Raw genomic sequence first — 27796 nt, forward strand, 5'->3', positions numbered from 1 at the left:
ACTTGCTTATATCCAGACTGGGATGTAGTGTTAGGAGAGGAATATAGCAAAGAAAGTAGTTCAGAATAGTTGATGCTAAGTATTTCTCTATCTTAAACCTTCTCTAGAACCCATGCCCCTAGCTATCATCCTCTTTTCTTTGTAAGGCAAGTTTTCTTGAAAGACCAGTCTCCATTGCTGTCTCCTGTTTATCATGTTCCAAGTTAGCTGTTAAAAGCCATCAGCCACTCTTTCATCTCCCCTGACCTTAATGTTTTAATTACCCTATTAAATTACTTATGTATTATAATTTTTCTCTTTCTCCTGCTACACAGTGAACTCTTTGAAAGCAAGGACTTCTTTTTCATATTTTTATATTTTTGAACACATATTCTGTAGGTTAGTAGATGATAACATTGAGAATGTGACTGTATAGATGGAGAAGACTTTTTTTTTAAAAAGATTTTATTTATTTATTCATGAGAGACAGAGAGAGAGAGAGAGAGAGAGAGAGAGGCAGAGACACAGGCAGAGGGAGAAGCAGGCCTCCATGCTGGGAGCCCGATGCAGGACCCAGTCCTGGGTCTCCAGGATCACGCTCTGGGCTGAAGGTGGCGCCAAACCGCTGAACCACCTGGGCTGCCCAGAAAAGACACTTTTAAGAAATGGTAGCCACTTGGGTGGCTCAGTCGGTTGAGTGTCCAACTCTTGGTTTTGGCTTAGGTCATATACTCAGAGTCCTGAGATTGAGCCCCCCTGTGGGGCTCTGTGATCAGTGGGGAGTCTGCTTGAATTCTTTCCTTCTCTCTCTTACTCTGCTGCTGTCCACCATCCCTCCCTACCTCTACCCCCGTCCCCCCAACTCTCTCTCTTTCTCTCTTTAAAAATCTTCTCTTGAGATTAATCTTTTTTTAAAAATGGTAACAGTGGTACCAGGGACAAGGAGTGTGTGTCATTAGCACATAATAGTGCTCATAAATATTTGACTGAAAATGCCAATTCTCTTTCTTTTGTTTTGTGGTATAAATAGACCTATACAAAATGATATTTTTATTATATAAGTATTAGCTATGGGCTTTTTAAAAAAACATCTCATATTGAGAGACCAGAATAAATGAATAATCGAAATTGAATTTCTTGACAGAATGACTTACTAAAAACTCTTAATATGAGTTTCCAGACCTGAAGCTAAGTAATGGAATTTTGCCTCTAATGAGAGAGAAAGAGATGGTTGAATTACATCATGCTTCTTTATATAAGTTATCTAAGATTCCAAATATATATTACCTTAGAACTATTGAAGAAATGATATTTGGTTACAAAATAATGATCTAAAAAATACCAAACCTCAAATATAGAAAAGGATGAATTAGAGTGGTTGGGATGCCACTATTTTTAGGACATTCCTAGGATTCTTTCAGCATCTTTAGAACCAGTTTGAGCTGCACAGAAATCTGTGTGTGTGTATGTGCATTTTTTTTGTGGTCATGGGTTAGAAAGTGTTTTTCATTTCCAACATGCAGAAATAACATTGGAAATGAATTATTTACGATATACTGAAAAGAACAGAGACGTGGTTATTAAGCTGTAAACTCTGGAACACAAATCCTGGCTTCATATCTTACTTTCATTTTTTACTAGCTTTCAAACATTAGGCCAACTCCATCCACCTCTCTCTGCTTTAGTTCCTTGTCTGTAAAATAAGTAACAGAATCTAATACTAATACGATAGTAATAGATAGTATTAGATAGAAGCAGAATCTCCCTCCTCAGGTTGTTCTCAAGAGTATACATGCATGGACTTGGAAGAGTGCCTACCACATAAGTGCTCAGATGTTAGCTCTCATTCATTTTCTTCATTTCTTATTGTTTGTGCTGTTGTTATTTACATACATACATCTATATAAATATGGGTTTTTAAAAATCATCCAGTACCAAGTTTTACCAAATGCCATATTTGCTTCAGACATACATTTATTTATTTAAAAAAAATTTTTTTTAATTTTTTAAGTAAACTCTGCGCCTAGCTAGTGTGGGGCTTGAACTCACTACCCTGAGATCAAGAGTCTGATGCTTTACTGACAGAGCCAGTCAGGTGCCGCTTGCATCAGGGATTCATTTTCATTCATTCATTCATTTTATTTATTTTTAAAGATTTCATTTATTTATTCATGAGAGACACACATAGAGAGAGGCGGAGACATAGGCAGAGGGAGAAACAGACTCCAAGCAGGGAGCCCAATGTGGGACTCAGTCCTGGGACTCCACGATCACGCCGTGAGCCAAAGCCAGACGCTTAACTGCTGAGCCACCCAGGCATCCCTGCTTTAGACTTTTAAGAGAAATCTTTACAGATTTGGCTGAAGCTTCCCATGTACCCTTCCGCAGTCCTGTTACTCTGTGGCCAGAGGTAACCATCATCCTAAATGGATATATACCATTCCCATGAAAGTCTACACAACTACCAATATGTATGTAGTTGTGAAAAAACTTGGTTTTACCAAATAGTACAATGATACCATACTATACATGCTTCTATAACTTGTTTTTTAACTTAAGATTTAGTTTTTGAGATGTATTTATATTAATGCTGTAGCTCTAGTTGATTTTTATTTATTTTTGAGATTTTTTAATTTATTTGAGAGGGAGAGAGTATGAGTAGGGGTGAGGAAGAAGCAGATTCCCCAGTGGGCAGAGAGCCCGATGGAGGGCTCAATCCTGGAACTCTGAGATATGACCTTAGCCAAACACAGATTCTTAACCAACTGAGCCACCTAGGTACCCCTCTAGTTCATTTTTTAGAATGTGTTTTCTTTTAAGGAAGTTTATATTATAAAGTGTTTTAAATATATAGAAGATATAAATAACATAACAAACACCGGTGCAGTCATAGCCAAACTGCCTTGAAATCTTAACATTGTATCATATTTAGCTGGCTGGCTGGCTGGCTAGCTATCATTAAAGACACAGAAGATGCCTATCTGTTCCCTTAGTTATTCCTGTTCCTCTTCCTTTTCCTTTTCCTTCTCCAGAGGTAACCCTTTTCATAAAGATGGTATTTATTATCCTTCCCAGTATTTTTATATTGTGGTTGAATACTTACAAATCTATAAAACTTGCTGTTTGCAACTTTTAAAAATCCATTAAGTGAAATCATTCTGTAGCTTGCTTTCTCCAATTCAGTTTTATGTGTATACCACTAATTTGTTCATTTTAACTGCAGTAATCTAATGTATAAATAAACTGCAATTTATTCACTCGTTCTTTTATGGACATGTAGTTTCCAAATTTTTTTTGCTGTTATAAACCATTTTACAGTGAACCTTCTTATAATACCTATCTTCCTTGCACATCACCAAGAATTTCTATGAGGTATATACCAGAAAGTGAAATTGTTGCATTGTAAGATACAGATATCATCAAACCAGATGGTTATTTTGGGGGCTTGCTTAAGTAATAGTATATGTGCTGCCGAAGCGAGCACTTGCTTAAGTAATAGATATTGAATGAAATCTGGCTTGTTAAAAAATACTGTAGGTGTGCCTGGGTGGTTCAGTCAGTTGGATATCCTCCAACCCTTGATTTCAACTCAGGTCATGATCTCAGGGTTGTGAGATGGAGCCCTGTGTTGGGCTCTGCAGCAGGCATGGAGTCTGCTTAAGATTCTCTCCCTCTCCTTCCTTTCCCCACCCTTAAAAAAAAAATGGAAGAAGAAGAAAGTGCTGTAAATATGAACTCATTGTGGTTAAAATCTATTATCTTACTTGATATCCACAACAGTCTTATGAAATAGTATGGCTTCATTTCTGCCACTTTAATGGGGAAAAAGTTGAAGCAATAAGAAATAACGTGGCTTACACATTAACAAACTGTATCAGGGGAGCCTAATTTGGGGCTCAATCCCAGAACCCTGAGATCATGACATGAGCCAAAGGCAGATCCTTAACCAACTGAGCCACCCGGGCACCCCCCCCAATTTAAACCGTTTTTAAGTGTACACTTCTGTGGCATTAAGTACATTCACAATGTTGTGCAACCATCTCCATCTCCAGAAACCTTTTCATCTTCTTAACCTGAAACTCTGTACCCATCACTCAATATCTCCCATTCTTCCCTACCTTCCAGCCTCTGGCAGTCATCATACTACTTTTGTCCCTATGAATTTGACTATTCTAGGTACTTTGTATGAGTGGAATCATACAATATTCTACTTTATGATTCTTTAATATTCAAGTACTAGAATTTTTGTATCAGTTTTAATTCACAATTTTACTTTAGGGGAATCTTCTACAGACTTGTGAATTGAGCACCAGAGATATTAAATTCCTTTTTAAAGTCCTATCCACACATAATTGAACAAGATTTGCCATCACTGAGCATACCTGAAAGAATCCCTAGCAGGCTCTGATAATAATTCCTAATGAGAAGTTTTTTAAGTATATTAAGTCATGATGTTATCCTTGGAGTAGCCTCCTCAGGTGACCTAAAGAACATAGTATTTCAATATGTTTGCTTTAAAATCAGTAAGGTTACTTAATAGTCATTTTGCACATTATTGAAGTTTTCACATATTTGAAAAAAGGGTTTGTGAAATAGTTAATCACATTGTTTCAGAGTACTAATTGGATTTAATGCAAAATGCATGTATTTAATTAATTTGAAGAAAAATGGGCTCATGTAAAGTCTTCTAAAATATTCAGAATACTTTATACTAAGTGTTTATTAGCAAGAACACTTTAAAATGTATTATAATAATGCTTGAGAAAGTAATATTTAATGCCTGAATCTAGAATTAATTATAAAATATAGCCTGAGTTGTCAGAATAATGAATATTTTACAGTTTAATATCAGTAGAGTTTATTCCTAGAATATATTTCCATCTTATGTATTATTTAAAGATAAACATAGTAATTTTCCAGATACTCAGGGTGTCTTTTTTTTTTTCTTTAAAAATAATTCCCTATATTTATTCAGTGCCTTCTAAGAGTCTTAAAGCATTTTATAAAGGAGTTAAAGTCTCAAAGATTGTTAATATTTCTAGAAAATGATTTGAATACAATATATTGGTTATAAATATGGGTCTTAAAATCATATAGACTAGGTTTATGTCCTGCCTCTAATAATCTGAGCTTCAATTCCTTATGTAAAATACAAGAAATAATAGGTTAAATATAGTAATATCTATGTCATGGGTGGCTATGAAGATTAAATGCGATGATGAATTTAAACCTTGTGGGGATCCCTGGGTGGCTCAGCAGTTTAGCTCCTGCCTTTGGCCCAGGGCGTGATCTTGGGGTTCTGGGATCGAGTCCCACATCGGGCTCCCTGCATGGAGCCTGCTTCTCCCTCTGCCTGTGTCTCTGCCTTCTCTCTCTGGGTCTCTCATGAATAAATAAATAAAATCTTTAAAAAAAAAAAAAAAAAAAAAACCTCGTGGTAGAGTGCTTTGCACAAAGAAAATTTTCAATACTCTGTTGTTACGAGTTCATAATTATTGAGGTCTGAAGGATTATCCCTGTCCTTCATTTTTTCTTCTAAATATTGATTTTCAGAAGAACATGCCTTTCCTAAAGTACCTCTTCACTTTTCTCATCTCTTTTGTCCATCTAATTCAGTGCTCTATGTCCCATGGAATTTTGATACTAATACCTGTGGTTCGGTACTAAATATGTGTTATCATAATACAAACAGCTTAGCTGAGACTGTCACATTATATTAGAGCCATTTGTAGAATTCTGAAAAAAATTTTTATAGAAAACAAACAAAAAATATTATTTGTATTCTTTCAGTCACACAAGGGAACCCATCTGTTATTTATCTAGTCTTGATCCAGAAAAATACAAAAATAGCAGAATAATGTCAAATCTAACTTCTTATGATTTTAGCTTCATTTTCTGGTAAGAGTGCTTTCCTTTACCATGCAGTTCCAGAAGGGATCAGCAATGTGAATGAAAGGACCATGGGACAAAATGGGTATGTTCTACCCTTCCCATATAGGCAGCAGTGAGTAATTCTGTATATAGTACTACTAATCTTTCTTTTTCTGCTCCTGATTTTTAAAGTGGTAAATATGTAGCCTGTGACTTGTTAGCACCAAATTAGTTTTTCCTCAGATTTGTTCAGTACCTATAATAGAGGAAAAGAGTGAGAATTCTCTGAAAAAAAATATATTCTAAATCAGGGGTGCCTGGGTGGCACAGTAGGTTAAGTATTCAACTCTTAGTTTTGGCTCAGGTTGTGATCTCAGTGTTGTGAGATCAAGCCCTGTGTCAGACTCCATGCTTGGCTTGGAGTCCACTGAAGACTCTCTCCTCCTTCTGCCCCTCCCCCACCACACATGCTCTCTAAAAATAAATAAATCTTTAAAATATATATGTTCTAAATCTCTTGTAGGAAAATATATAGATATTATATAAACAACATTAAATAATATTAATAAAAATACTGTTATGTTCAGGTTCTATAAAGTGCTGTCACATGGCATTTTTGGATAAATATATTAAAACCTACAAGTTGTGGGATTCCTGGGTGGCGCAGCGGTTTGGCGCCTGCCTTTGGCCCAGGGTGCGATCCTGGAGACCCGGGATCGAATCCCACGTCGGGCTCCCGGTGCATGGAGCCTGTTTCTCCCTCTGGCTGTGTCTCTGCCTCTCTCTCTCTCTCTCTCTCTCTCTCTCTCTCTGTGTGTGTGTGACTATCATAAATAAATAAAAAATTTAAAAAAAAAATAAAAAATAAAACCTACAAGTTGTTATTATTCTGGCTTCTGTTACACAGAATAGCCTAAAGCCATTAGTTTGAATGTAAGTCTTACTTGCAGATATATCTGGTGTACAGATGGTAACACTTTTTTAGGAAAAATTCAGTGTACTTGCCACAATATATAGCAGGGCACAGTAAACTTTCAGTAAAAGTCAAATAGTAAATATTTTAGGCTTTGCTTGCTATAGGATGTTGTGTTTTTTTAAGCTACTCAACTCTGCTGGTATAGTACATAGACACTATATAAACAAATGAAGTTCTAGTAAAGCGTTATTTACAAAAACAGAATTGTGGCAAATTTGGTCTGCAGACTATAGTTTACAAACTCTTGATCTACAGCAAGCATTATTCTATATTGCCTTTGATAACTCTTTCATAATAGGGAATGGTGACCTGTGGTACTTTTCTGTCCCGTGTCAATTGTCACTGTTTCATTCTTATTACTCCTTTTGAGAATTATTATTTTACTGAACTGCAAAATGGCATTAAAAATATTCAGTGTAGGAGTACTTGGCTTGCTCAGTTGGTACAGCATGTGACTCCTGATCTCAGGGTCATGAGTTTGAGTGCCATGTTGAATGTAGTTTCCTTAAAAAAAAGAAAAATCAATACAGTCTAGTGCTATTTTATCACTGTAACAAACACAAATAAATTCTAGTATGTCACTATAAAAAAGATATGCCAATCTTATTTCCAATAGTCTTTGAAGGCATCATCATACCAATTTAAGGAAATAATTTCAGTAGTTTATGGGAATAGTAAAACAAAAAGCAACATAACGTAGTAACCATAAAAGCTTCTAGTTATTAGAAGCTTCTAGTTATCACCAGATCCTGTATTCAGCAAATTTATACACGTATTTAATCCTCAGAATAGCCCAGTACGTTAGATTGTACTCAATTTTACAAATGCAGAAATTGAGTCTCATATAATTATACAACTTACCCAAATTCATATAGTGATAGAACTGGGATGTAAATTGTCTTTCTGATTCCAAAGCCCACAGTTTTGCATCACTTTACACTTCTTCTGCAAAAAAACAAAAACACAAACAAAACACTTTTATGATGAGTATTTGGTAGACACATTCCAGTTCTGGCTGCATATCTGGTTAACTTTGTATCTTTAGACAATTTATAATTTCTTCATCTCTAAAGTTAGGAGATTGGATTTAATAATGTCTAATGTTCTTAATAATCTAGTATTAAATGAATGTAGAAACTTTTCTCTCATAAACCAGTTTCTTTTTTGCCTTCCTATATAAAATTCATTAATGCAACAACCACTTATTACTTATATCTACATTCGGGGATATTGATAGTTGCTGAGGAAGCAACAGGGCTAAGATACATCTCCTACCCTGAAGGAAGTCATTAGCCCAGTAGGAGAAAATCAATATGAAAATCAGATAATTTTGTGACTAAAGTGAGTTCTTACTCTTCTATTCCTTTAAAAAAAATATGGAGCGATCTAGTGAAAATACCTTACATATGATATGGATTATTTTACAGCTAAAAATACAAAGTTGTTTAGTATACAAAAATTAATTTAGAAGAGTACATTTACTCTTCCAGCATGTCCAATGAAAATTTTTCATAGCCAAGTTAAAAGTATGTCTGTTTATAAGTTGAGTAGGGAAAAGCTTCCTGAGATCCTAAAACCTAAAAGTGACCAGATAATCACTTTGTTTTTTAGATAAATGTTTTCCCAAATTAACTCCAATAAAATAAAGCATTTGAGTCTCAAAGGGTAACTATGGAAAAAATTAAAATAAGTAATGTCTTAAATTTATCACAAAATATAAGCACTGACATGCAAATACATAATCTTATGTGAACATTACAGTATATTTTGCATAGCTGATAGAATGGTGGCTATAATTTGAAAGCCCAGATTCTTGATTAGCTGCTTATACAGTGATGTTTTTTGCAAAGGGATGTGGGTGTGTCCATTTATCTATCTAGAGGATTTCCTCTTGCTCTTTTTAACAAGAGAAAGGCCAAAAGAACTGCTTTGTAAATTTTTGTCCTGGATTGACTTCTGGTCTTGGCCTTATCTGAGATTTACCACTTGTACCTCATAATTAGAGAAAGTGAGTAAAGACCTGAAAATGATAACTCTACTCCCTCAGGCCTAAAGCTGAGCCTTCATAAACTGCCCTTCTCTGTGCTTATTTTCTTCCAGATCCCTTCCTAATTCTAATAGCCTAATGGATGTATCCAATGGAAGGGATACATCAGCAAAGGAAAAAAGAGAGGATTATTAGAATTTTCATCCAATCTTTTTCAGTTATTTTTCTCTTCCTACAAAATGTCCATCCATTGGTACCATGACTTATTTGTCCTCTCCAAGGATTCCATTTTGTTCTTGGCCCATATCAGACACCCTTTTTTAGGGGTAGAACCAGGAGTTAAAACTTGAGCTCCCTCAAAAATTAGGAAGTGTCATGTGCAGATACCACTTATTCTCAAAATAACTGACTTCTCAGATTAGCTCTCTTGCTAGGTTGGAAGATATTTCCCAAGCCTTTTATAAAATAAGCTGATGACCAGTGCATAGCGGGTGCTTTGGCTGGAAGGCTATTTTCTGGAATACGTGTAGACTTCTCTTCCTTACCAATAGTTATGTGTTAATGGTGTTTACTATGTCTGTTCTAAATTTATGTTTATTCTAGAACCTGTTGTGTTAAGTACTATGTGTTACTTCAATTTGGAATTGAATTAAATATTAGGTAAATCAGTGAAGAATGGACTGGAAAAGAAAGTTTTTTTTTTTTTTAAGATTTATTTTAGAAACAGCGTGAGTAGTGGGGAGGGGTAGAGGGAGAGGAAGAGGGAATCCTTATGTAGACCCCCTCCCCCCATAACTAGGGAGCCCACTGCGGGGCTCCATCCCAGGACCCTAACTAAGATCATGACCTGAGCCCAAATCAAGAGTTGACTAATAAAGCCACCCAGGTGCCCCAAGAAAGCATTATTTTCATGAAAACTAAGTTGATTGCTTTGGAAAGACTTGATGAAGTCAAGTTTTTTAGAAGGGCTATTATTGAAGTTAATATAGGCAAGATGAACTGTTAAAGATTGGGTTAAGGAGACTAAAAATCTAGGATTTGCACATAGATTGCTTTATGAGTATTTGAGTTCTCTATTCACTTTAAAGAAATAGAAACTGGAAATCGTGGATGGTGATAAGCTTGTATCATGTAAGAAAAAATTGAAATATTAATTAGCAGGTGAGCAATTGATGAAAAAGCCTTGACCTTACATCAGATGTTTATTTTAGATTGAATAAATATTTGGTGTGTGTGTGATTTTTTTTTCAATACTAACAACCTGCTTGATCATGTCTGATACGAAATCTTCCATTTTATGTCCTTTAGTGAATCATTAATATTCTGTCAGTGATGTCATAGACTATGTTAACATCATTGGGTATACTAAAATTTTGTAAGCTTGCTAAAGAAAGAGCTAAGAAGTTTGTCCTAAAGTAGAGCATTAGCAAAATGAAAAATACACACCACTTCCTAATGACAATAAGACTTCTGACAATATGTCTGAATGGAAGCATCAGCAATTAAAGACTGATCCAATAAAATCTGGAAATAACACATTATTTGAGATAGCACAAATCTTACATGATTTAGGAGAGCTCTCCCAGTGGTCCCCCACTTCAAAAATAATTATGAATTGAAGCCAGCACAGTAAGGAGTTAGGGCTGGTCAAACAAGGGCTCTCAAGCAGATGGGAGGGGAAGGGTTGCCTGAATGTGGTGGTGGTATGGGAAATTGAGACCTGGGTCAGCTGGGAAGTTAAGAAAGTTGTCCCTTGTGAGCCTAGATCACCAGTCAGAGGTTAAAGTGTTTGCAAGTTATACTTCTTGGCAATCAGCAGAAGCAGATTCTTTCAGCAAGATCCCCACTGATTAACCAAATAGCTCACATATAATGCTACCAAACACATGAGAAAACAACCCCCTATGACTTTGACTTAGAGTCATTGGATAGAACAACATCAAATATAGATCAGAATATAGATACTGAAATTGTGAGATACTGAATGTGTAATATTTATAGAAAGAACAGATATAGTCACAAAAATTAGTCACAATTTTTGAGAAACTACTTGGAATAAAGTTTTTTTATTTTTTGGAATAAAGTTTTTTTAAATTAGATGTCTAAAAACACAATTTTTGATTTAGAAACTCAGTGAATTGGGGATCCCTGGGTGGCGCAGCGGTTTGGCGCCTGCCTTTGGCCTAGGGCATGATCCTGGAGACCCGGGATCGAATCCCACATCGGGCTCCCTGCGTGGAGCCTGCTTCTCCCTCTGCCTGTGTCTCTGCCTCTCTCTCTCTCTCTCTCTCTCTCTCTCTGTGTGTGACTATCATAAATAAATAAAAATTAAAAAAAAAAAGAAACTCAGTGAATTTCTGAAATGCAAAATGTAGACTGCTGTTTGAAGAGAGATTTAATGAACTATGTAGGTGAAAATAAAGTTATCTAGGATGCAGCAAGAGAGAAAAGGAAAATATAAAAGTGATATTAAGAGAAATAGAGGCCAGGGGCACCTGGATGGCTCAGTTGGTTAAGCGTTGGGCTTCAGCTCAGGTCATGATCAAGGTCCTGGGTTGGAGCCGAAGTTAGGCTCCCTGCTCAGTGGGGAGTCTGCTTCTCCCTCTGCCCCTCCCCCCCCACTTGTGTGTATGCACTCTCTCTCTCTCAAATAAATAAATATCTAAAAAGAGAGAAATGGAGGGCAGAATGAGAAGTCCTAAAAAGAGGCTAATTAGAGTCCTAGGGGTGAGTTCCAAAAGGAGAAAACAGATAACGCAGAAGAGACAATATTTAAGGAGGTAATGGCTCCCAGTTTTCCAAACTACTACATGTGAATCCACAGATCAAGGAGCTACTGAATACCCCTACCAGGATAAATAAGAAGAAATCAACACTTCTGTGAAATTTGAGGGAAACAATAGAGACAAAAATCTTGAAAATAATCACAAAGAAAGGACATCATCAAAAACAATGACAAAGACCAATAGAATGGTAGCAGAGTCCTTCACAGCAATGAAAGCTAGAAGATAGCAGTATAATCTTTTAAAAATGGAGAGGAAAAAAAAGTTGAACCAAAATTTTGCACCTGGTGAAACGTGCTACGCATGGAGATGCACTGCCAGATCCCCTTCAAAGAAAGACTTGCTGCTCAGTTGCAGGAAGTGTGGTGAGCAGACACCCTTCAGCTGCAGAGAGCTGCCTTATCTGACCTCATGCCCTTCTTGGGATGGCCTGCAACTAGCAATTGTTAAGTGGGCTAGGAGGGCCTGGCTGTTGGCCCAACATGGGACCTTTTGAAGGTCATTATTTGTTCCAGGGCTCCCTACTAGTTTGTGGAGGCTTCTCTGAGAATTCACGGCAGGTCACTTGTTCCTTTGCCCAGTCCTGCTTCTACCCTTTTCCTTCACAGATCTCTTCCTCATAAATGTCTTGTACTCCAAAATTCATTTCATCTTCTGAAGATTTCAACCTGTTCAAGAAACAAGGATGAAATCAAGCTATTTCCATATACACAGAAACTGACAGTTTAACACAAAGAGTCTTGTACTAAAGGCATTTCTAAAGGTTATATTTCAAGATTTTTGAAAATGATCTCTGAAGGATAGGAGATGAAAGGATGATTAGGAAATAAAATTGTATATAAAGCTAAACAATACTGTTTCTATAAAATATTAGTAATGATACATAATTTGGGGTTTTAAAATATATGCCTAAAATCCAGTAGAAAAAAAGGACAGAATGTATTTGTATATACAGAGAAGAATTAATGCTTCAGTCAATGAATTGCATCAGAAATCAATTATTGAGGACACCTGTGTGGCTCAGTCAGTTAAGTAGCTGACTCTTGATTTTGGCTCAGGTCATGATCTCAGGGTCATGAGATTGAGCCCATGTCGTGCTCCGTGCTGGGTATGGAGCCTGCCTAAGATTCTCTCTCCGTCTCCCCCGCCCCACCCAACCCCATATGCTCTCTCTCAGAAAAATAAATCTGTTAATGATGATCTAGAATCCCTGATGAAATGCCTTTCTTCCTCCACCCCCCCTTTTTTTTTCTTTCTCCTCATCATAGGCCTCTTGTTCTTTAGGATTTTGGTTTTTTTCTGATTAGGGTTTTTAATTTAATTTTTTGAATAGGTGATGTCTTAGCATGATTCATAATGTTAAAATATAAAATATAGTGAAAAGCAATATTCCTGCTTATATTCTTCATATTCTTAATTTTCACCCCCTCCCCATAGTTTCTTGTATATAGTTCCAGAATTTCTTTTTCCACGAGACTGTTTTGAGAAATAACAGTCATAAAATACTTAAAACCTCAGCACACAGTAAGAAGTCACTAAATTTAATTCCCTTTTTTCCTTAACCATTTTATGACCTTAAGACCCAAAAGCATAATTAACCATATATATTGCTGCTAGGTGTCATAAACTTTTGTTTTATACCTGTAAACAAATTAGAACCATAAAACCATGTTTCATGCATGACATAGTCTTAATGAAAACTTCCAAGAGCTTTCCTAGCTTTGGCCTAAAACTAATTAAAAAGGAAAAATATTTTTTAAGTGAATATGATTAATAGAAACTTATGTGCTTTTTGAAAAGCGATTCTGGAGTTTCAGAATATATTCATGAAATTAAAAAGTTTAAGTATCAAATGTGAGATCAGGGCACCTGGCTGGCTCAGTCAGTGAAGAGCACAACTCTTGATCCCAGTGTTGTGGGTTCGAGCCCCACATTGGGTGTAGAGATTACTTAAAACCAAAATCTTTTAAAAATATGTGAGATCAGGGAATCCCTGGTTGGCTCAGCGGTTTAGCGCCTGCCTTTGGCCCAGGGCGCGATCTTGGAGTCCCAGGATCGAGTCCCGAGTTGGACTCCCAGCATGGAGCCTGCTTCTCCCTCCTCCTGTGTCTTTGCCTCTCTCTCTCTCTCTCTCTGTCTATCATAAATAAATAAATAATAAATAAATAAATCTTTTAAAAATATGTGAAATCAGTATTTTTAAATTGAGGTATAACTGACATATTAATTTCAAATGAACAACATAATGTTTCAGTGTTTGTATATATTGTGAAAGGATCACCACAATAAGTCTAGTTAACTTTTATCACCATACATAATTATAAAACATTTGTGATGAGAATTTTTAAGATTTACTCTCTTAGCTTCCAAATATTTAGCACCATATTATTAACTACAGTCACCGTGCTGTATATTACATCCCCAAGACTTTTTTATTTTATAACTAAGTTTGTACCTTTTTACCCCCTTCATCCATTTCTTAACTACCAGTCTCTTTGTATCTGTGAGCTTGGTTTGTTGTTGTTGTTTGGATTACACATACAAGTGAGATTGTATGTCATTTGTCTTCCTCTGTTTGACTTTTTTTTTTTCTTTTTTAACATAATGTTCTCAAGGTCCATCCATACTGTCACAAATGGCAAGATTTCATCCTTTTTTATGGCTAATTTTCTTTATCCATTCATCCGTCAATGGACTTTGGTTGTTTCTATATCTTGGTATTGGAAATAATGCTGCAGTGAATGTGGGGGTGCATATATCTTTTGAAGTTAGTGTTTTTGTGTTCTTTTGAGAAATGCCCAGAAATGAAATTGCTGGATCATATGGTAGTTCTATTTTTAAGTTTTTTGAGGAACTTCCATACTGTTTTCCATAGTGTCTGCTCCACTTTCTACCAGCAGTGAACAAGGGTTCCCTTTTCTCCCTCCTTACTGACACATTCTTATCTTGGTAATAGTCCTTCTAACAGGTGGGAGGTATTGTGGTTTTGATTTGCATTTCCCTGGTATCAGTGATGTTGAGCATCTTTTCATTGCCTGTTGGCCATCTGTAGGTCTTTAGGAAACTGTCTACTCAGATATTCTGCCTATTTTTAAATTAGATGGATAGTTTTGCTCTTAAGTCATATGAGTTCTTTAGGTATTTTGGACATTAATCCTTATCAGCTATATGATTCACAAATATTTTTTCCCATTTAATAGGTTGCCTTTTCCTTTTGTTGATGGTTTCCTTTGCTGTGCAGAAGCTTTTTAGTTTGATGTAGCACAACTTGTTTAGTTTCGCTATTTTAACTTTGCTTTTGATTTCTGATCCCCAAATTCATCTCTAAGACCAATATCAAGGAGCTTACTGCCTAGGTTTTCTCCTAGGCCTTTAGGGTGTCGGATCTTACATTAAAGTCTTTTGAAAGTAAGAGTTAAATTTTGAGTTAATTTTTTCAATTATTTATTTATTAGAGAGAGTGAGAGAGATCACAGAGGGAGAGGGGAAAAGCAGACTCCCTGCTGAACAGGGAGCCTGACACAAAACCCTGAGATCACGACCTGGGCCAAAAGGAGAGGACTGAGCCACCCAGTCAAGCCCCCATTTTGAGTTAATTTTTGTGTATGGTTTAAGATAGTGGTCTAGTTTCATTCTTTTGCATGTGACTGTCTAGTTTTCCTGACACTGTTTATTGAAGAGACTATCCTTTCCCCATTGTATGTTCTTAACTCCTCTGTTGTAAGTTAACTGACCATGGATGAGTCAGTGGGATGTATGCATGGTTTTTTTTTAAGATTTTATTTATTTATTCATGATAGACACAGAGAGAGAGAGAGACAGAGACAGGCAGAGGGAGAAGCAGGCTCCACGCAGGGAGCCTGACGCAGGACTTGATCCCGGGTCTCCAGGATTGCGCCCTGGGCCAAAGGCAGTATGCATGGGTTTTTTTCTGGGCTCTCTACTCTCTTCCATTGATCTATGTGTCTTTTTGGTTTTTGTTTTTTTTAAAGATTTTATTTATTCACAAGAGACAGAGAGAGAGAGAAAGAGAGGCAAAGACACTTGCAGAGGGAGAAGCAGGCTTCATGTAGGAAGCCTGATGTGGGACTCATTCCGGGACTCCAGGATCACTCCCTGGGCCAGAGGCAGGCACTAAACCGCTGAGCCACCCAGGGATCCCCATCTATGTGTCTGTTTTTATGTCAATACTATACTGTTTTGATTGCTGTAGCTTTGTAATATAGTTTGAAATCAGGAAGCATGATTCCTCTAGCCTTGTTGTCCTTTCTCAAGATTGCTTTGGCTATGCAGGGTCTTTTGTGGTTCCAAACAAATTTTAGGGTTATTTGTTCTATTTCTGTGAAAAATGCCATGGAATTTTGATAGGGATTGCATGTCCATAGGTTTCTTTGGGCAATATGGACATTTTAACAATATTAATTTTTCCAATACGTGAGCACAAAATACCTTCCCGTTTATTTGTATCTTGTATTTCTTTCATTAATACCTTATTTTCTTTATCTATAAATCATGAGATTGCAGAACAATTTTGAGGAGTTTCAGAGAACTCATTTCTGAATATGGTCTATTGCCTCAAGAGTTTTTATAAGGCTGGGGAAACTGATCTGCTGTGGTAATGCTTGGCAAAGTCTAAGCCCTGTTTTCTGTTACATTATTTTATACTTAATGACAAACTAATTTATTTTCTTCAGTTCATATTTGGAAGAGAGAATGAAACTTTTCAGTATGATTTACCCTTTATCTTTTTTTGGGGGGAAAAAGACTAGTTTATTTTTTAATCTAAAAGAGAAAGATAATGCTTTTCACAAGATGAACGAACATCATTATATATTGTGAATGAAGATTAGAATTCTTTATGTGCATCAAGATTAAGTATAAATTCTTATAACAAAGCTTTTAATTGTTTCCCAGTTACTGTTATTACATACATATTGTAAAGTATATGTATGTAGTATACATTTCCATTTTCTAGTTATATCTAATTTGTAAGACTAAAGTGACATCAGAGTGGTGATTATTTTTTCCCTCAGGTAAAATTTGGATGAAAATTCCTTTGTAGTGATGTCCTTTGTTAATCAAATGTAACTTCTGAAGAAGTGAAATTTTCTGTTTCATAATGCCATCAAAACAGAAATAGTAGAATAGAATGAAATAACTATAATTTTAGTTTTCATTTTAAGTTCTTAAATTTTGGCTTTAAGCCTTTTCTCACATTGTTTGTGAGTTTCTATGAGGTTAGGTAATAGGCCCTATAAAATCCAGATGTCATGATTTTTGAGATAATAATATTCTATGGTTTTCTGAGCACTTACCAGTTAATTCCTTCCTAATCAGCTTATTGTATGTATTTTTCACAGTATTACAATTAAATTGATAGGCCTAGGATGAAAGAAGATAAACTTAGAAAGTAAAAGAAAGATACATAGATACAGATCTAGTGAAAAATGTTAATTACTGACTAGCTCTCTATCCTACATATGCTACTTTCATTTTAAAACTATTGCCCTCCTAAGAGGAACAAAGTATTGTAATTACAGGATCTTTGACTTTCTTTTTTGTCTTTTCTTTTTAAAAGATATTATAAATGTGTCTGACTTACAGATATATGTAAGTAATAATACATCAAATACCAGTAGATTTGCCAGCCATTTAATAAATAAAACACTAACAAATCCTCAGGTCTTGAGGATTGAACCTCTCTTCTAAGCTCTCATTATTTAGAACTTTGTGTTTTTGTGTTTTTACTTATATATTTATTCACATGTGATTTTTTTAAAATTATATATAGTATTAATTTATTTTCAAACTTTATAAAGTGTCAAAACTGTAAACAGCCTTTGTAGTACATGGTTGTGAGACATGGTAATATGTATGTTTATTTGCTTTCTTTACTGTTCAATATGAATACATCACATTATCTGTTTTACTCAGTGGATATTTAGATTGTATCTTACTTTTCCTCTTTTATAAATAATGCTGCTGTGAATATCCTTGTTCATCCATTTGAGCTTCTCTAGACTATATACCTAAAAATGGAATTGTTGGGTCATAAGATATGTGATCCTTCAGCTTTACTAGGATGTTGCCAAATTGCTTTCCAAAATGGTTGTACCAATTTAGAACCCCTTATGAAGATACAGAGAGTTCTCATTGTTCTACATCCTCCATTGCTTGGTGTCATCAGACTTTTTAATTTTTGCCAATCTTATTGGCAATTGTCACCCTATTTTAATTTGTATTTCCCTAATGTGGGAATTTTCCAAATTCCCAAATTTGTATTGCTACTGAGATTGAACTTCTTTTCTTATGTTTATTAGCTATTTAGATTTCCTCTTCTGTGAATTGCTTTTTTTTTTTAATAGACACACACAAATATGCACACATATATTTCTGGATTACACTTGTCAGTTTATATGTCACAGATATCTAGCTTGACTTTTTACTTTCTTAATGGTGTCCTTTGTTGAGCTGAAGTTTAAAAATTTAATGTATGTATTTTTTCTTTGTTTTTTAAAAATGTATTTTAAGAAATCTCCATCTGATGGTTATGAAAAATATTCATCTGTGTTTTCATCCAGCAGTTTTAAAGTTTTGCTTCCCAGATTTGGATTTTTAAACTATAGAATTTATTTTTATATCTGGTGTTCAGGGGAAATACCATTTTTAAATATGTATATATCCAGTTAGTGCTATATATTGACTAGTCTTATCTACTGATCTGTAATGTGCCTTTGTCATATGTCAGGTTTCCATATGTGAAACTTGTTTCACTATTCCATAGTTTGTTTTCTGTCCTTAATGTCAAGTTTCCATATGTGAAACTTGTTTCACTATTCCATAGTTTGTTTTCTGTCCTTAATTTTCTACCATTGTCTCAATTACTATAGCTTACCATAAGTCTTTATATATGATGGGGCAAGTAGGTGACCTTTCAAAGCAAAATAAAAGGCAGATAAAGCAATGTAGTATAATCAGTGTGCAAAATTTGGAGTCTGACCTCCATTCTAAAACTGTTGTCACTTACCAACATGATAGATTCCACATGAGCCTGATCAACAGTTTATTTTTATGTGGGCTTTAGGGAACCACAGGCTTAATATAAGCCAACATTTGTAATGAATCTTTTAAAAAAGAAAGCAAACCAGACAGAAAATAATGTAAAAGAAGGTTATATAAGATGACGTTAAATAAATAATAAATACAATGAAAGCAAACCTAATGCAATATGTGTATCCACCAGTATAGATTCCATTTGATAGGGAAAATGGCCAAGGACTCTGCAACCTGATTCAGAGCCAAAGTCTCAGAAACAATAATTGAATTTAGGTTAGTACAAAAGCCAAAAATACACCCTTGGTGGTTTTTTTCTTTGGAAGGCTTTTTTCTCCCTTAGGATGAATATTTTTTTCTATATAATTAAAAAGAATTTAAGTCCCAGGGTCTTTGGTGGATTAGGATCTAATTTTGGAAAAACAAAATATGGAAAAATACCTTCCTATTATGGTTGAGTAAAGTCATATTGCAAAATTCTATTGATTAAAATTAGATGGCTTTAGAGGAGATCAGTTATTCAGTAGAGTGTATGTAGGCTTTTCACAGCTAGCCAGACTGTTGTAGAAAAATTACAGTAATTAAGGAGCTTAGAGTGGATGGTGATTGTTTCCCTTCTTTTCTGGGACTCTCTTTTAGTTCCCAGTAAATAGATCAAAGAAATATATCAGGTGAGGTTTTTTTGCATTGTTAAGGTGTTTTAAAAGGACAATTATAAATGAGAGAATAAAGTTTCTCCTTTGTCCATTTTAATTGTATGAGGAACTAAGGTATTTGGTGGGTTTTTTCCTCAGAAAAAAAAAAATCCATGGTCATGCAATTCATTATAGGCCTATTTTTATTTATTTATTTTTAAAGATTTATTTATTTTAGAAGGAGGGAGAGAGAATGAGCTGGGAGGGGTAGAGGGAGAGGGAGAATCTAAGCAGACTCCATGCTGAGTGCATGGAGGGGCTCGATCTCACAAGCCTGAAATCATGTGATCATGTGATCAAGAGATCACAGTGGCCAGGGTGAACTTTTTAAAACATAAATGGGAGGATGTTGTGCCTTCAAACAAAACCCACCAATGACTCTTAGAATAAAATTTATCATTTTTACCATTGCCTGCAGGGTCATATATAATGTGGTTCCTGCCTACTTCTTTGACTTACACTGTCTACTCTTCTCCTTGCTTGCTTAGCTCTAGCTACGCTGGTCTCCTTGTTACTGTTCTTAAGAAACAACAGATTTGTTTTCTCAGGATTATTGTCATTGCTGTTCCTTCTGCTTAAAACACTCATAGTGCAGAGTATACTCCAAATCCCTGTTTAAATGTGTTTTTGGAGATACCTTTTCTCACAATTTTGATCCAAAATATATGGCCCATGCACTGCACTATCTCCCAAACCCCATTCCCTACCCTGCTTTAGTTCTGAGTTAATTACTCCATGATATTATATATATTTTTTTATTTCCTTGTCAATTGGCAACACTCTGACCTCACTCTGTTGCCACCTCTCTCGAGAATGTATGCTCAGTGGGGCAGAGAATTTTCTGACTCACTTACTGTTGTATGTCTTGTACCAGAACACAGTAGGCACTCAGTATTTAAGTGACTGAATTAGTGACCTTGAACAAATCAATTCACCTCCCTCGACTTTGATTCCACATATATATATAAAAGGGATTAGACTGTATAAGATCTCTGAAGAAAAGCATTTTAGGCAGATGACCAGTCATCTGTAATTGAAGGCAACCTCAAAGTCATTAAGTTCAAGCCTGCTATTCTTTAAATTATTTTTTAAAGATTTTATTCATTTATTCATGAGAGACATAAAGAGAGAGGCAGAGACATAGGCAGAGGGAAAAGCAGGCTCCCCTTAGGGAGCCCTATGTGGGACCCCATCCCTGAACTCCAGGATCACGCCCTGAACTGAAAGCAGAGCCCAACCACTGAGCCATCCAGGCATCCCTGTTCTTTAAATTATTTGACCAAGGTCACATTGCTCCGGCCAGTGCTCTTTTCACATTACATAACACCTCTGATTCTGAGCTCAACTCTGATTAAATCTCCCTCCATACTTTACAGTTTGACTAGTTTTAATTTTTATGTTTTTGGCCTTCTTCCTCACATTTACAAATAGTTGTTTTTCTTCAGTCATTGTTTTTTCACCATTCACCCAATACAAGCTGGCGTGATTTGAAACATGCCTCTCAATAGCCTCATTCTTCCCCTTATCTCCCTCCATTTTTATAGGAACTTGCTTTCTCTTTGTTGTGAGTCAGAAATGTATAGAATTATGGTTAAAATGTATGTGTTAACTAGTATGATAGATTTTTAAATAATAGAGAATAGCTTTTGGAGCAAAATAAGATAGACATAATAAAAAATTAGAGGCTAGGCTTTAATTCCCCTAGAAAAATTTTCAAGCTTAATGGGGTTATAGATTATTAGGATAAACTTAGGATTTACCTATTCTAACCTCTTTAGTTTTCAGGTGGGGTAATTTAAATGTATATAATAGCATGAGAAACACTAGGATGAATGAAAATAAACAGTTGCTTACTTCAGGACTTCTCAGAGCCCTAATTATCTGAATGTGCATGTGAATCTCCAAGGAGGGATTATAATATCAAAATTTTATTTTACCATGGACTATCTTATTATGGACCTTTTAGTATCTTTTGGGATAATAGTACTCCATATACCACGTTTGAGTATTTATTAGGTGTCAAGTACAGTTCTAAGTACCTTACATGTTTTAACTCATTTTATATACTACCTATAGTCATTTGTTCTTATTACTATGTGAAAATCTGTGTTTAAGAAATAATGTGCCATGGTGGAAAATGCAGGGAAGTCACAAAAAGGGGTGTGTGTGTGTGTGTGTGTGTGTGTGTATACAAATGCAGAATATAAATCCTGGGCATTGAGTCCTATACAGTTCATCATCATGTTTTCAATGTAGTTGATCATTGATCTGTTTATCTGAAGATTAAATATTCACTATATACTTTATTAAATATGAATATAATTTTTATATTTTCCTTAGAGAATTCATTTATAAAACATTTACTGATACTACCATAATCCAGATTTATGTTATATGGCATGAGTTTTTGGCATTCCATTAATATGATGAAAAGTTTTCCTGGTTAATATGTTTTATAATGTTTATTATATACATATGGTTTTCTCCACTTAATAAACAATTCCAGAATATCAGGAAAAAGTTATTGTAAAACATATTCAGAGAAAAAACACACCTCCCCATCAATATAACCAGTATTTATATTTTTCTAACACTTTGATAGCTTCTCTAGAGATATACATTCTCTTGCCTCCAGCCAATGAACTACACATTTTGCTCTTGTGTAGTTCTTTTCCTTGAATTGGACTTGCTTTGTGACTTGCTTTTGATTAGTAGAATGCAGCAGAAGTGATTCTGTATGACCCTGAAGCTAAGTCATACGAAGCTTTGCCATTTTTTCCAAGTTTTCTTGGAATGCTTGCTGTGGGAGGAAGCAGCCTCTAGTAAGAAGCCAACCTGCTCTGAAATCACAAAGTGTGGAATTCCAAACTAGTCATGAGATATACGGTAAGGCTGTGTGAAGTGAGGAGGAGAAGGAGAGTGGGAGAGATATCCCATCCAGCTCCCACCTTTTCCAGCAATCCTAGATGAGATTCCAAGTATTTCAGTGAAGAAATACTTATATATATGTTCATTTTATTTTTTTTATATGTTCATTTTAATATTACATTTAGATGATTCCAGTCCCATCTGTCATCCAACTGCAACTATGTGACAACCCAGATGAGAGTTACCCAAATGAACCCAGTCAACTCAGAGATGATAAGTTTCTGTTTTAAGCTATTAAGTTTTGGTGTGGTTTCTTACTCACTAATAGATAACTAGAACAATCTATAGTGGTATTTTACAAAAACACCAAAAAGTCATATTTGACATGTATATAAATAATAGATATTATATAGAATTTTAAAATTATAAATGTGATCATATTTGACGCTTTCATCTACCCTTAGTAGTGTACTAGAGCTGGCTTACACAGACTCACAAGAGATAGTTGTGCTTATCTCTTCATGACTTCACAGTAAGTGATGTCACACTGGTAACTTGCAAGTGGCATGGTTGGTGAATTTACACTACAAAATTTGTAGATGCTGCAAAACAGGACTCTCCATCCAGAGAACCAGTTAAACATTTACAAGCATATCACTATATCTTCCTTTTTCCACTTTATGTTACCATTATTGAATGGCTACTTATTTGGTTATTTGAATCATCTTAATTTATTTGAACAATCTCTTAGTATTAACCTATTTCTTTAGAATATATTTTTAAAAAAAGACTTTGTGGCTCAAATGTACACATTTCACTTTTTAGTAAGTATTATGAGATTGTCTATCAGAAATATTATACCAATTTATATACTGCCCTCCAATGGGGATTTTTCCTCATATCCCATCCAGCTCTTATTTTTATTTTCGGAATGCTCAGACTTAGAAAAATGAAGTTCTCTATTTTTTTATTCTTAAAAACATGGGTCAAAACCTAAAAGTAGAGTATATGGGAAAAGGTCTCGTATTTATGCCTGTCTCCCACCTGCCTAGTGCCCTTCCCAAGATGACTTGAATGTCACAGGGAATTTATATGTACTTTCAGAGATGATTATACATGTGCAAACAAGTATATTCCTTTTTCTTTTTTACTTGAATGGTAACAACTATACACACTTTTCCATCCTGCTTTTGTCATTTAACAATATACTTTGGAGGTTAATACCTAAAGTGAAAAGGTTCCCTCAGTATTTGTTATGACCTCATAATATACCATGCGCTGGATAAACCACATTGTCTCTAATATTTCACTATTTCAAACAGTTTTTGTATATCATTTCACATATATGTGACTAGATCTGCAGCATAAATTTTTAAAATAATTCCTTAATCAAAGGGTATAATTTTTTAGATATGATTGATATATGACATTATACTAGCTTCATAAAGGATATAATTTTGATAAATATTGCTAAATTGTGATTTACAGATGTGACATGAATTTATATTTTCATCTCCAATATATGAGAGTATACCTCTCCACACATTTGCAAATACAACATACTATCAGACTTCGATCTTACCTAATTGGTAAGATTACCATCATAATTTTTAATTTTTTAAACTATAAGTGAGCTTGAGCTCTTATATTTGTATTTCATTTTCTATAAATGTTCATATCTTTTGCCAGTTTTCTTTAAGTAGTAGACTTTTATTTATAGAACTTATTTATTAACAAATTTAGCCCCTTTATCTGCCATAAGTTTGTAACAATTTTATACTAGCTTTTTGTCTTTTGACTGTTCAGGAAGTTTTAGCCATGCAGAAATGTTGGGGTTTTATGTAGTCAGATTTATCTATCTTTACTTTTATGGCTTCTAGATTTTGTGTTATAACTAGAAAGTCATTCTTTACCCTGAGAATATGAAAGTTTTCATCTTGAACTTTGTGGGTTTTTTGTTGTCATTTAATTTTTTCTTTTACATTAGAATTTTTGATCTATTAGAAATTTATCTTGTTATGACATGTTATGGCTTCAGTGCTATTTTTTTTCTAGATACCTATCTAGCATCCACTTTTTGAATAATTTCTCTTTTTTCTGAACAATTTGGAATATCATTTAAATACTCAAACTGTGCCTGTTATTACACAATTATAGCTCAATTTTACATATTTCTATTCTCTTTCAGCATTTTCCTGTTTAGACGGACTTGTTTGTTCTTCTGTATGAACTTTAAAATCATCCTGTTTAATACCCAGATAACTCTGTTGGTATTTTAATGAAATTGTGTTCAATTTAATGGCTAAATCAAGGAGAATTTGCATTTTTATAATAGTGATTCCTTCTAGCCAAGAGCATGTTTTAAGGGGAGTACATTTTAAAACTTCTTCCAAAAATAAAAAAATAAAAAATAAATAAAACTTCTTCCAGTACATCACTCATTTATCTTATTAAGTTTATTCCTTACTAGGTGTTTATCTTTTTTGTTACTGTGATTGTATTAGTTTCCTAAGGCTGCCATAACAAAATACCACAGACTAGGTGGTTTAAACAACAGAAACTTATTTTCTCAAAGTTGTGAAGGCTGGAAGCCAAAGATCAGGGTGTCACCATAGTTGGTTTCCTCAAAAGCCTCTCTCTTTGTTTTATGAGTAGTCATCTCTATTTCCTCACATGATCTTTTCTAGTGTCTTTTTTCTTCATATGGTCTTTTTTCACATGGTGAATCCTTGGTGTCTAGGTGTCTAAATTTCTTTTCTAAGGACACCAGTCAGATTGGTTTATGACTCACCCATATAACCTCATTTAACCTTAATTACCTCTTTAAAGTCTCTATCTCCAAATAAGTCACCTTTTGAGGGACTTCAACATATGAATTTTAGTATGGCACGGTTAAGCTCATACAATGGCAAATGAAGCCCTTTTTTGCCTACTGTTTTTATATATATGAAAGTGATTTCTGTATTTTACTTTGTACCTCACCACCTTGCTTATGATATGTAATAGTTTTTATCTTATCTCTTAGATTTTCCAATTATAAAATTATATTACTTATAAATTAAAGTAATTTTATCTCCTTTCTATATTCATAATCTATTTCTTTTGTCTAACTTCAGTCTGTTAGAACTATTGAAACAAGGTTAATTAAGAGTGGTGCTGGTACATATTATTGTATTCCTGACCTTAATGAGAATATTTAGTGGCTCCTGGTATTCCCATTAAGCATGATACTTTTGGATTGAGGGAGAATTATTTTGTCACTTTAAGAACTTATTCACCGTCTATTTGTATGTTTTTACAACTCTTAAAAAAACAAAAATAGGTGTTTAGTTTATCAAATGCCTTTTGGCATACGTGAAAATGATTATATATATATTTTTCCCTTTGATCCAGCAGTGTATGGAATTTATAAATTGGTTTCTTAATATTGAACCATCTTTGTATTTTGGGTTTTGGTCATGGCATATCTTTTAAATTTGCTGTTCAATTCTATTTGAATAAAAATTCATAAATGAGACATATAGTTTTATTTATATAATTAATTTTGTTTATATTTTACTACCATTTGTTTTTGTTTTCAGGTTTATTTGAATGGAATTGAGCAAAGTAATCTCTTAAAGCTATTTTAGTTTTGTTAACTTTGTTGATATGTATATCCTTGTATGTGTGTGTATTTGCTGTTTTCTTCCCTTTGTTCTATTTTACTCAGTTTGTTTCTTAATTGGCTTTATTGACAGATAATATAGTTAATATTCCTACTTAGTCATTAACCTATTGATTTAATATTTCTTGTTCTGCAGAAGTTTTAAGTTTTTAGCATTCAAAACTATTAGTCTTTTCCTTTTATGTCTTTTTTTGCTTCATGTTACTTTTTTAAAAAGGCCTTCTGCACCACCATTATAAAAATGTTCTTCATTCTTTTCATACTTTTATGATTTATTATTATCTGTCTAGAGTTTATTTCTTTTCTTGTGAGAGGTGGCATCTAAATTACTGTTTCCAGGTGGATTGCCAACCATACTAACATAATTTATTAAACAATCTATGATATTTTCCCCATTTGAAATACTTTCATCATATACTTTTAATATTCCATGAAAAAATCCTATTGCTCTTTTTTGGATTGTACCAAGCTTATAGGATTAATTTGGGGGATAATTGAATTGACATCTTTAAAACATTAAATCTTTGCATGTAGAAAGATGGACTGTATCTCTAGTATTTCAGTTTTTCTCTGTGTTCTCTAATAGCATTTTATCATTTTCTTGTATTTCTTGCTGGGTTTATTCCTAGATATTTCTTGCTTTTGTTTGTTATTATAAATGAAATTGTTTTCATTATGTTTCTTCTCTGGTTACTGATACGTAAGAAAACATTTGATTTTTTTATATTAATCTTGCCCAACTTACTGAACCCTTTGATTGTTTCCTTTTTCTATTGATTTTATTGGATTTTCTGGATATCATTTTGTCTCATGGTTCCCAATACTTACACCATGTTTTAAGTTTTGCTTCTGGCAGGGCATCTTATCGAATTGACTGGGACTTTTGGAATGGTAGCCTTGTCCTTGGCAGCAAAAAAGTAGGATACATGAGGAGAATAGCTAAAGCTACTTGAACATGGAAGAGGCATACTTGTATTATTTTATCAATACCACCATACTAATTATATTCACAGAACAACTATATTGAAAGCAAATTAGGTAAAGAATATGAGTAGATGGGGCAGCCCTGGTGGCTCAGTGGTTTAGTGCCACCTTCGGCCGAGGGCCTGGTCCTGGAGACCGGGGATCGAGTCCCGCGTCGGGCTCCCTGCATGGAGCCTGCTTCTCCCTCTGCCTGTGCCTCTGCCTCTCTCTCTCTCTCTCTCTGTGTCTATCATGAATAAATAAATAAAATTAAAAAAAAAAAGAATATGAGTAGATGACTTCTAAGTTTAAATGATTAGTTGAAAGTGTAAAGAGAGGGATCCCTGGGTGGCGCAGTGGTTTGGCGCTTGCCTTTGGCCCAGGGCGCGATCCTGGAGACCCGGGATGGAATCCCACATCAGGCTCCCGGTGCATGGAACCTGCTTCTCCCTCTGCCTATGTCTCTGCCTCTCTCTCTCTCTGTGTGACTATCATAAATAAATAAAAATTTAAAAAAAAGAAAGAAAGAAAGTGTAAAGAGAGAATCGAGGAGTGACTTTAAGAACTCTTGTATAGAGGGTAGTGGGGAAGCAAAGAGTAGAAGAGCAGGAGTAGGAAGTCAAGAGAAAAAGTAATGAAGTAAGAAAATAATGCCTCATTAGGAGAGTAATCTGACTATGCAGTGTTATAGAAGCTGTGGGGAGGGGATAAAAAGTTTTGTAGTGTATGAGATCATCAATAAATGATGCTATATATAGAAGTATTTTTTAAAAAATGTGAAACAGGGGCACCTGTCTGGCTCACTCAGTAGAGTATGTGACTCCTGATATCGGGGTTATGAGTTCGAGCCCAATTTTGGGTATAGAGATTACTTAAGAATAAAATTTTTTAGAACATGAAACAATAGGAAGCTTTTGTACTTTTTAATGGGGAGGTTATTTATGATCTGCTTTAGTA

General features: G+C 34.7%; 1 protein-coding gene across 5 annotated transcripts in view; it reads left to right on the forward strand.

Moving 5' to 3' along the window:
* FZD3 (frizzled class receptor 3) overlaps nucleotides 1–27796 on the forward strand; it is a 95605-nt gene that overhangs the window by 43210 nt on the left and 24599 nt on the right. The gene's annotated exons all lie outside the window — the stretch shown is intronic.

The sequence above is a fragment of the Vulpes lagopus genome, chromosome 8, assembly GCF_018345385.1.
Source record: "Vulpes lagopus strain Blue_001 chromosome 8, ASM1834538v1, whole genome shotgun sequence".
In the NCBI taxonomy this organism is placed as follows: domain Eukaryota; kingdom Metazoa; phylum Chordata; class Mammalia; order Carnivora; family Canidae; genus Vulpes; species Vulpes lagopus.